Source organism: Protopterus annectens, chromosome 3.part0 (genome assembly GCF_019279795.1).
Source record: "Protopterus annectens isolate FY-2018-M chromosome 3.part0, PAN1.0, whole genome shotgun sequence".
In the NCBI taxonomy this organism is placed as follows: Eukaryota; Metazoa; Chordata; order Ceratodontiformes; family Protopteridae; genus Protopterus; species Protopterus annectens.
Window position 1 is genome coordinate 1,581,010,440 of NC_056731.1, and position 12,175 is coordinate 1,581,022,614.

The 12,175-nt window shown below is 43.8% G+C and overlaps 1 protein-coding gene and 1 pseudogene across 1 annotated transcript in view; both read left to right on the top strand.

The window, feature by feature from the left end:
• The window catches only part of CFAP418 (cilia and flagella associated protein 418), a 354,461-nt gene that overhangs the window by 300,445 nt on the left and 41,841 nt on the right, over positions 1–12,175 (top strand). The gene's annotated exons all lie outside the window — the stretch shown is intronic.
• Positions 3,799–4,885, top strand: LOC122796869 (annotated as a pseudogene).

Sequence of the window (12,175 nt, forward strand, 5' to 3'; positions counted from 1 at the left end):
GGCAGAACCAGGTCTTACCCCCTGTTTTGAGAAGCCATGAGAATTTGGCACTGGGTGATAGCTTCCAACCGCTTTCTTATTGCAATGCACATTCCCAGGAGTTCCAACCTTATTGTGAACAGTCTGAGCAGGAACATCCTGATGCCTCACAAGTGGTCCCTCAGTTCTATAATAGCGGATCAGGTCTTCTGCTGTTGAGGCAGGCCTTGCTGCGACCTGTTTGCTTTTCCTCTAAACAACAAATGCAGAAGCTACTTTGCCCTGATCCCCCCGCAGTGGGAGTCACCGAGGGATGCTATGACCCATGATTGGCCCCCGGGTCTGCTGTATGCCTTTCCCCTCATCCTGAAATTCCTGCAGAAAGCTCTTATGCTGAGAAGCAAAGTGATCCTCATTGCCCCTTATTGGCCCCGTCAAGTCTGGTTCCCCTTTCCTATGGCCTCATCTGATTCACAACCCATGGATCCTGGATCAATCACAAGGACTGCTATCTCACCCTCAGGGGTTGATTCACCCCAGTCTCCACAGCCTAAAGCTCAGTTTCCCCCACTTCCGATGATTGCCAGGCTTCCTGATATTTAATCTCCTGTCTGTGAGATTCTTCTGGCTTCACACGAACCTTCAACCAGGAAAATTTATTTTAGGAAGTGGGCTAGGTTCTCTACATGGGCCAAAGATCATGACATAGATCCTTTCTCCATGCGTATTCAGAAGATCCTACAGTACCTGACTACCCTTTTACATGCAGGAGCTTCAGCATCGACAATTACTGTACATTTAGCAACTATAGCAAATTTTCATAATGGATTTGATAATTCTTCTGTTATGTCACACCGTCTGTGCAAAACCTTCTTGAAAGGAGTATTACATGTTAAATCTCTTGTCAATCCCTCCATAGAGCCTTGAGACTTGACTTTGGTGCTTCAGTCATTAGCAAGCCCTCCTTTCGAACCTTCTGATTCATGTGTTATGAAATTTTTGTCTTGGAAGACTCTACTTCTAGTAGCCCTTACCTCAGCGAGAAGAGTGTCTGAGTTGCAGGCCTTGAGTGTCAAGAGACCTTACTTGATTTTTCTTAGGGAAAGTGTGTCCCTACGTACTGTCCCATCCTTCTTGCCCAAGGTCATTTCTGGGTTTTCAGTTCTTCCCTCAGCATTCAAATAGAGGGGAATATCTTTTGCATACCCTTGGTGTTCATAGGCAACTTTGCTTTTATTTGGACAGAACCAAATCTTTCAGAAAAATGGATCAATCGTTTGTGGCATTTGTGGGACCCAAATTGGGTAGGCCTGTTTCCAAAGTGACTCCATATTCCTGGCTTAGAAATGTCATTACCTTTATCTACCATCAGAATAAACTATCTTTACCTTCCTGAATAAAGGCTCATTGAACTAGATTGATGGCTTCTTCTGTGGCTTTTCATTCCAGAGCCTCTATAGATTATATCTGCACAGCAACCACTTGGGCAAGACCTCATATCTTTATCACTCATTACAAATGGATTTGGCCTCCAGGGGACGAGCAACTTTTGGTTCTATGGTGCTTAGGAATATCCTTCCTTAGGGCCACCCAGGACTCAAGTAGCAGTGGACTCTGTCCCAACAGTAAGGAATGAATAAAGATTTACAACATCAGATAAAGAAGTCATGTCTTACCATAATGTTCCATCTGTGTTATATATCTTTATTCATTAATTACTTCCCACTCTCCTTACCCCTGTCTGGACTCTTGGTGGACATTAGGATTTCCTTAATTAAGTTATTTGCTCAGACAGAGCCTTGTACTGTCTCTTTTATTACTTCTATACTATAAGGGCGGGCAAACTCTATCTGAAGAGACTATGAGAGGGGCATTATGGGGGGTCTTAGGTGAGAGTTTCTGGCTGACGTGAGCTTGGTAACAGCCATGTCAGTTCTGAGGATGGAACTGAAGTCCTAACAGTAATGAATGAATAAAGATCTGCAACACAGATGGAACGTTATGGTAAGATATAACTTTTTTATATTGGTGCTTTTGCATCTATAACTGCCAAGAGTTACCCCCTCTTCATAGTGGTACACAATGGTGCACTACTTGCAAGCAAGAACAAAGCAGCTAATATAAAGAAACCAATGAAAAAGCTCAAACTGTGCCCTGCACCAATGAAATAACTCAGACTGAGCCCTGAACCAGTAACCTTCAATTAGATAGTCCTATTGTGTACAGTCCTGTCACAAGGGTACAGGGGAGCTTCTCCAAAAAAATGTCCTGATTTTTAGTGCTTAATCTGCAAACAGAATTGAATTCAGCCGGTCTGAATCCAGTCTATACTACGGCCAACAGAAGTGCAACTGAACAGAAAAAAGCAAGATAATTTTGTTTAAATATGCAACAATGTAAAAAGCAGCACAGTTTTTCTTCTGTTAGTAACAGCAACAGAATAAAACAGCAGAAACAGATATTTTCTTAAGTAAAAGCAGCAGTTGGTGTGAAATACAAAGTGCTACAAATGCAGTAGTAAAATACAGTGCAAAGCAGCAGCAAATAGTGCAGTTTTTTGTTCTCCAAGGAACTAATGGTCTTGCCATTAAAAGCGATTCTGATGGCAGAAGCTTCACAACGTTTTGCAGTATTTCATAAATTAACTCATCCCACCCCAGTCTAAACTCTGTTCTTCTGTAATTGAAATGTCTGATTCTTTATGTCCTGCCTTTAGGAGAAAAAGGAAGTGAATGATTCTGAGTAAGAAGAGAAATACTGGAACTTTGATAATTTTCCCTCATGCTGTTACACTAAAGATGTGGATTTGCCCTGTGTTCTTGTTTAATTTAGTTCAGCTCCTGAGAAATGTCAGTGAGTTCTACAGTTGGCGTTAATAGTATATTACATATGTTTTAAGTTTGAGGAATAAATGTAGGCATGAATTTATCACAATTTTTTCATCTATTACATATATCTCATGAAATATGACTAAGCATTGTGTGACACAGGTTATGGCTACTGGGCACCAAGAGAAAGTCCTGAATTAAAGGACCCATAATGTGGATCTTTTTATGGTGGGTTTGGTGGCATTTCCCACCAAGTTGGTTCTTTCACTGGATCTTTGTCTTCATAGCAAGGAATTGTGTGTCTTTGGTGTATATGCCAGATAAGCTGAGACTGTTAGTTATGTGATCCATGAACTGCCAGGGTGCAGTATTGGGCCTCATACAGATAACTGACCAATTTCCAGAAAGTGATAACAAAGAGAAGTTATGGCAGCTTAAAGGAGACCCACACTCAAAAACTGGGGAAAAAATGATCTGATGATGTCTTTTCCGTCCATTCCTCAATGTATGGGTCTTGGATCTGACCTCAGATCTGGTGTTGGCCACTTCTAAGCTTTTGGATCTGGTGCTAAACCTCCTCTTCCTACCCATAAACCCTGTGTAGGGAGCAAGGGGTATGTGTTAGGTATGGGGGTGGGGGTGACAGCTTCGACATAGCACCACCTTTCTACGCTGCTCCTATGGCAGTTAGAAACACAGTCAAAAGGACATGCCTCTCTTCTGTTTAGTTGCCATATAGTATATTTCTTTCCTGTTTCCAGGAAAATGATGCAAGAAGGTTAAGATTTTTGAATCAGACTTGCATCTCTCTGGAAGATTAATATGCCCCTTTCCCAAAGTTGAAACCTGCCACACTTTCTCTGCTCTTAGGAGAGGGTAGACTGTCCAAACAACCGCAACTGCCTTCAGTGCAAAAGTCAGTTGGTTATGGGGAGTTGAAACACTGGCCTGTGCATGAGACCATTAAATTAGATATAGCTGGTTGGACTGTATGGCTTTCATGATTATGAAAAAGAAGAAATTTAAATTTAAAGTTGACTTTTAGCTTGATGAACTCTCTTTTGTGCCTTTTGTGAATGGGGTACTCTTCTGTAAAGTCTGGCTGCTGGGCAAAGGTAGCTTTGTGGAGGAGTCATCCAGGGAAGTGGTGCAGGTAAACTCTGTTCATTGGAAGAAGTAGTTTGTGTTCATGTTTAAAATGAATGTCAGTGGCAGCACAGGTGTTTTAGATCCATGCATCTGTCGAGTGTCTGTAAGGAAGGAGTTTAAAGGTGAAAAGGCATATGCAAAACTTGGCTCTGCAGACTTGAATCTTGCAAAGTTTGATGGTTCTGGAAGCACTACTAGACCGTGCTTGCTTGTAGGCTATGATACAAGAAATACAAGGCAGGATAATTCTATTCTCAGGGTTGTCATTCGCATGCAGTTGATGTCTGGGGTTCCCTACTTTGACGCCTCCATCCACAGCATGTCAATAGCAATTTCTAATGATGATCAATGGAAGAAGATTGAAAAAGTGGTGAAATTTTAAGCCACATGGTGGAATTGGAGATTTCTGTGGCAAGATTGGATCTGCTCCAGAGGAACTAGTGGCTTGTGCATATTCCAGAACTTCAAGCTATGCAAGTCAACAATCAAAAGCATTAGGGTAAAGTACAGACCATTCCAGATTATCAAGTTTATCTGAACTAGGCCACAGAAGAAATACCTCAATGGACAGTGCATCAACAGGGATTGGAAGCATTCAAGAGCCATGTGAAGAAGATGAACATACAACTTCTGGGAGTAGCTCAACAACTCCCATTAAAAGTGTATCTTCTATGGAAAAACTTAGCAGGCATCCTGTAAAACAAAGTTCAGTGGAATCACAATTGGTCTCATGAACCTGCTTCAGAGTAGATGCAGATGATATTGTAGAGACTACCCTACAAAGTCAAGATTTCACTCTTGACTCCAGTGCAGAAGAGGAAGGATTATGGTTATTTGTAGGACCTGGAGGAAGTACTGTTCTTGGGAGCTACCATCTGCCAATGAGAGTTGGGGCTGCAGCCTACGAGCCAGTGGCAATCAAACGCTAGAAGATTAACATTTGCCGCCATAAGCATTTGACGTATCTTGGTGCTCAGGAATGTTTATCAAAAATCTCGTTGGGAAGATGATTACTTTCTTTTTGGGATAATGTTTTGTTACTGTTTTGTATTCCTCACCTTTTTATAGAACTTTCCACGAATTGTTCCCCTTTCTTTTCTCTTTCTGTCTGTCTCTCTCGCTCCTTACTGGGGCTTAGTTAAAAAGAAAAAAAACACAACATAAACAGTTTTCCTTCTTTAGGATTGTTTTCCTTAAGGTTACCTTTTTTATTGGTATTGTTTACCCCCCCCTTCTCTTCTTGTCCATGAGGATGGCAGAAGAAGCCCTCCAGATTCAAAAAATGCATAGCTTGTTCTGGGCTCAAACATTGGCCTCGGTTCTCAGCTGAACTGTATCTAGGGTTCATAGATTGGTACTACGCTATCAGCCCTAGGGCCTATACAAGCCTAGCTATAACAATTCCCTGGCTATTTCTTCCCACAATATTTACTTCCCTGGACCCCTGTCTAGCAGGGCGACTGACATAATCCCCGGGGTGAATTTCCTATCTCCCATCCAATCGTCAAGGTCCCTTTTGAAGAGGGCCAAAGAGGCACTCTGCTTGACATGTATGGGCAGTCTATTCCAGAGTCTGAGGAGTCTCTGGGTCAGGAACCTATCCGTCCACCATGTTTTGTTCATTGTGATGACAAGGTTTAGATCCCTAGAGCGTGTGGCTCTGAGGGATTGGGATTTATTTGTGTAGCATGTCCAACAGCTCTGGGTTTGACATGGCCCTTGTATGTTAAGCAGAGAACACCTATGAGTAGACGATATGCGACAGACTATAGCTGAAGTTTTTTTAGATGGTCAGCATAGGGCATCTGCTTTAGGCCTGTGATTCTTTTAGTGAGGTATTTCTGCAGCCTTTCCAGTTGTTGCAGATGTCTTGAGAGGTGCACACCAAATGGGGCGTTGTATTCTATAATGGGTCTAATGAGGAATGAGTACAGTGGGACAATGATCTCCTTTTTTCTGGATGAAAAGCCCTTAATGATGAGGTGTGCCACATAGAAGAATTTCCTGACTGTTGTGGCGATGTGGTTATTGAAGGTGAGACCACTGTCCACATGTGTCCCTAAATCTCTTATCACACTTTCAATGTGTACTGCCACCTATGTGGTAATTCACGGGTATATGTTTTCTCCCAAAGAGAATTGAGCCATCTTTGGGAGTTTTGGGTATGACAGCAAGGCTCTCTGGGTCTGTGTCCAGCTTGAAATTTGAGGCCTTCAACAGTATACTCTGTCAACCTAGGGAAAGATTTTCCATTTTGGAACTGGATCCGACCCTCCCCATAGGATTGCCCAGGATCCACAGCCTTCTGTCCTTGAACTGTCAGGACAGCCAGTTTCCAGGAGCCTTGGGTCTGTTCTTCCAAGAGAGACCATGAGTTTGAGTCCTCTCCTGAACAACACACAGAACAGGAACACAGGAAACAGAAATGTAAGAGGAAAGCCTTGGATTCTCCTGAGGAATCCCCTACCACCGAAGCTAATTTTGATGAGGGAGGAGGTTCTCTTAGAATTCCCCCTTGAGGACGTCTCATTCAGAGGGATTCTCAAACTTCTCAGATAGAAAGGGAGTTGGTCTGTCCAAGTGCCATCTCTGGAGGAGTCTGTTTTTCTTGAGGCTTTCAGTTCTGGCTCATCTACTTCTTGGGTAGTCCTCCCGGCTGATGAGATGGTAGACCTGATCACCTCCTGGGAGTGGAAGGTACTGTACACAGCTGAGCCTGTTCCTGAAAAGCCCAAAAAGTTGTTTGTTGCTCCCAAAGATCCTCCCCATTGCAGGAGCAAGGGTCCCATGGTAGATTCTGTGGTAGTGGTGGCAGCCACTAAGAGGAAACTTGTAGAAGAAAGTTCCTATATCCATCTACCGAATAGGGAATCATATTTTTTGGATGGGGTTGGGAAGTGTGTGTACACTTAGTCTACTTGTTTGATGAAAGCACTAAATTATTTGGCTCACACTACCTGTTTCCAGAGGAAGTTTGACAAAATAAGTAATCAAATCTCTCCCAGGGACCTTGTCTACAGATCAAAGAAAAGTCATTGGTTCACAGTTTGCTACCCTACAGTCATTATCCAGTGCCTCTATGTGCCTTATCTCTAGTGCCAAAAAGGGTGCGTCTAGAGCAGCTGGCACAGGTATTTCCATAAGAAGGCGTGCCTGGATGTGGCTATGCAACTTGGCCTAACATTTCAAGACATCCTTCATCAATGCCTCATATGATAGATCAACTCTTTTTGGCTTCAAGACTAGAGAGACTATCTCAAGAAGTGAAAAGGATGGTAAATCCTTATCTGCTCTAGGGATCAAATTCTGTACCCCTCAAAGGGCTTTCTTCAGAAACAAGAAGGGAGGAAAGATGATTTGTTTTGTAAATCCCAGGGCTTTACATCTGATACTTCTGGAGAAAGACCTCCCAGAGACAGAGGGGGAAACTGTTACAATGGTAGTCTCCCAAGGGGCAGAGGTTGCCTGCAAAACTAGGGCTTCAGAGGACCTTTTTCAGAGAAGCCTTTCCAGCTTTCCTGAATGGTTGCCTGACTGTCTCACTCTAGAGACAGTCGGTGTGGTGCTTATCCCTGCACCCTGCAACCTGGATGTCAATCACTCAAGACAAATGGGTTCAGAGGATCATAACCAGAGGCTATTTTATTCCCTTTTACACCCTTCTTGTATGCTGAAAAATAATTCCCAATATCTTATCCTCACAAAAGAAAGACGATGCTTCAGAAATAAGGATGCTTCTAAGAAACAGTCATACAATAGGTCCCTCTAGACCAGGGAGGATCTGGAATTTACTCAATTCTTTTAGTGTCAAAGAAAAGATCAATTTTGGACCTAAGCTGCTTGAAAAGTTTGTGAAGCAAACAAAATTTTGGATGGTCATGGTACAGTCCATTCTTCCTTTACTGAGGAAGAATGACCGGATGTGCTCAATAGATATTCAGTATAAGTATTACCACATAAAGATGGACAGATGCACCAGGAAGTACCTTTGCCTCTAGCTGTGAGTCATTCATTTCCGAATTAGAGCTCTGTCCTTTGGTCTCACCACAGCCCATGTGGGTATTTACCAAATGTATAGATTAGTGGCAACAGAGTTTAAGGGTATTTCCATATTTGGAAGACTGGCTCATCACCCTCCCTTCCAGGAATCTACTCGTTCAAGCCAGGAACTCCTAGCTGCAATTGTGCCTTGGGGTTCATGGCCTCCTGCATTCTTCTAATTCCATATGCAAGACTGCATATGAGGAAACTTCAGTGGTACTTAGAGTTTATGGAGTCAACATTGTCACAGCCTGGAAACAATGATTCCTATCATACCTTGGCTACAACTAGAGTTCTTATGGTGGGCAGAGGCCTGCCACCAAAACAAGGGGCTACCATTCACTCCACCCCCTGCCGCCCAAACCCTAACTACAGACGCATCAGACTATGCCTGGGGACTCATCTGGCAGGGAAGTGCATTCAGGGCAAATGGAGCCCAAATCAAATGCACCTTCATATCAATCAAAAGGAGATGCTAGCTGTACAGAATGCACTGACAGCCTTCAAGAACTACCTTCATCCAGGACAATTAATGATAAAGACAGACAACACCACAGTTATGTGGTACATAAACAAGCAGGGGGGTACCCACTCCTACCCCCTTTGCAAACTAGCCATGGCATTGTGGAACACGGCCTTGACCTATCAAATTCAACTACAAGCTCAATTCCTGCCAGGAAAGCTGAATACTCTGGCAGACGAACTAAGCAGAAATCTCATGGACCCACACGAATGGAAACTGGAACCACAGATTTTCAACATGTTGACATGCAAATGAGTGAGCCCAGACATAGATCTTTTTGCCTCACCCCAGAACTATCAGCTGGACAAATTCTGCACAAGAACTCATTACAAAAAAGCCTGGAAAGTGGATGCTCTATCATTTAGCTGGAAAAACCTATCAGTCTATGCCTTCCCCCCTCTGCCTCTGCTCTCCAAAGTTCTACTAAAAGTCAAACAGGACAAGCCAAAAATTATTTTGATTGTTCCAGGCTGGCCTCGCCAACACTGGTACCCACTCCTGCGCATTGTGTCACACCTTCCACCGTGGCACCTGCCTCAGACACCTTACTTACTGTCTCAGCAGAGCAACCAAATTCTGCACACTCATCTCCAAACTTTGAATCTTGCAGTGTGGCTAATCACCTAAATTCACCCTTGGCATCCCTCAGCAAACCTTTGATGGATGTCATTTTGGAGGCAAGAAGACCTAGTACTAGAAAATCTTATGCTGACAAATGGAAAAGATTCTGTGCCTGGAATCAATCACAAGGGATAAACGCAACAGTGCCCAATATTCCTCAGATTTTACAATATTTAACTGAGATGCTTCACAAGGGCCTGTTATTTTCTTCCATAAAAATCCATGCCTTAGCCATTTCAGCTCATTACAACACAGAACCTCCCCTCTTCTCTCATCCTCTGCTAAAGCAGTATCTCAGAGGGGCCAAAAACTTAAGACCACCCAGGAGAGCTCCAACCCCTGCTTGGAACCTCAATTTTGTATTGGAAAAACTCACTCTCCCTCCTTTTGAGCCAGCTGCTACTGCAGACTTAAAATTTCTTTCCTGGAAAACAGCTTTCCTTTTCGCAGTCACTTCAGCTAGAAGGATTTCCGAATTACAGGCTCTTACGGCAGTGGAGCCTTTCATTATTTTTCATGCGGACAGGGTGTCTCTCAGGACCAGTCCATCCTTCATGCCTAAGGTGGTATCCAGTGTGGCTCTTAATCAGACCATTCATTTGCCAACTTTCTTTCCCAATCCACAGAGCAAGGGGGAACGGATTCTATATTCATTGGATGTACACAGACAACTTAGATTTTACTTAAACAGGACAAAATCACAAAGAAAATCTGAACAACTACTGGTGGCATTTGCTGCAGAGGGAAAGGCTATTTCAAAGCAGACTATTTCCAAATGGATAAGCCATTATATTTGTTTCTGCTGTATGCACCATGGTAAAACTATCCACCAGGGGATCAGATCTCATTCCACCAGGGCTGCATCTACTTCTACAGCTTTTCTCAGAGGTGTTTCTACCAGAGACATTCTAGTAGCTGCTATCTGGAGCTCAGTTCATACGTTCACCAAACCTTACCATTTACCTTTCTTCTCTAAATCCAGAGCTGGCTTTGCCTATGCTATCCTGCAGGGCCTTATAGCTGGTCCTAATGCTGTATAAATCCATCCCCCCCAACCATAGCTTTGGGAATCTACCCAAATGTAATGACTGCAGCAGTGAAACACAAAGAACATAGTACAGTTGTGTACACTTACCATAAATGTAGATGTTCGAGTCTATTCACTGTTTCAGTCCTGGTTGCCCTCCCTCCAACCCCCTGTTTTTTCTCTTACTATGCCTCTTCTTACCGAACCCACAGACATTGCCAACATCATTGCCAACATCCTAGCTGACAGGTTCAGCGCAAACTTCTCCCCCCACTCCCCACCAAAAGGGCAAATATCTATCCCAGCAGAGTGCTGCCCCCCCCCCCCGACATCTCAGATGCTCAGGTAAGAGCCGCCCTCTCCAAAGCAAAAAACACAGCATCAATGGGACCAGACTGTGTCCCGGGCTGCGTCCTACATGAACTCCAAGAAGAGCTAAACCCAAATATAAAACTACAGTTCAATCTCAGCCTTACTACAGATATGTGCCCAAAGTGTGGCGTACAGCAACAGTGGTCCCTCTCCATAAAGGTGGTGCCTCAACGGATCCTGGAAACTATCGCCCCATAAGCCTGACTAGCTTGGTCTGCAAAGCTATGGAAAGGATCATCATGGACCTCATAAATAGATTGGGGACCTACAGACACTGGATCCTACCCTGTTCGGCTTTGTTAAGGGCAGATCCTGCCTCTTAAACCTGGTTGATTTCTTTGAAACAGTCACCAAGGCCATTGATGAGGGGAAGGTGGTCCACACAGCCTACCTGGACCTCGCAAAAGCCTTCGATACAATACCCCACTCGGGCATTATAGATAAGCTCACCAGCTTAAATATAAACCCCTATGTCACTAGATGGATTGCAAACTGGCTCAAGGACAGAACCCACATGGTTAGAATTGCTGGAGCCATGTCAGACTCCAAACCAGTTACAAGTGGTGTCCCACAAGGCTCAGTCCTGGGACCTCTCTTGTTCGGTATATATTTCTCGGAGGTACAAGCCAACACGGAAGGACTGTGGCTGACCAAGTTCGCAGATGACTACAAACTGGGTGCCATAATCGACTCTCCAGCTGACACAAGCATCCTCCAAAAGGGCCTCATAGAAACGGACAACTGGTGCCAGAGCCATGGCCTCAAGCTAAATGCCAAAAAGTGTATAGTCATCCCCTTTGGCAAAGACAAAGTGCCCACAAATTACCACATAGGTGGTAATCCATTAAGTACAGAAGTAATTAGGGACCTGGGGACCCAAGTTGATGGCAATCTCTCATTTGACAACCACGTGGCCAAAGTGGTTAGAAAAACATTTTATATAGCCCACCTAATCATGAAGGGATTCACATCTAGATCAGGGGAGGTCATCATGCCTCTTTACTCATCCCTCATCAGGCCCATAATTGAGTACAATGCCCCTTTTGGGATGTACCTTACCAGACACCTGCAGCAACTGGAAAGACCCCAAAAGTACCTCACCAAGAGGATCAAAGGGCTCAAACAGATGCCATATGTTGCCCGGTTAAAGAAACTCCAGCTCTACTCAGTGGCATATCACCTGCTCAGAGGCGATCTGTGCCTGACGTATAAAGCCATGTCCAACCCGGAATTAATGGACATGCTGCACCTCAGAAAATCCAAATCCCATAGAGCTACACGCTCGAGAGACTTGAACCTCAGCATTGAAATAAATAGGACATGCTGGAGGGACAGATTCATAACCCAGAGGCTCCCTTCACTCTGGAATAAAATCCCAGTCCAGGTTAGGCAGAGTCCCTCATTGACTCTCTTCAAGAGGAATCTTGATGAGTGGATGGGAGATTGTATGTTTACCCCGGGTATCACTTCTGTGTCACTGTTAGACAGAGGCACAGTATACTAACCTTGAAAAAGGGCATAGCAAAATTAATTTAAAATGGGTGGTGAAAGCCAAACACACTCTGGCTAGGCTTATAAATGCCCTAGGGCAGATAGCCTAGTATGAACCTATGAACCTACGTGTTGCACGTGTTT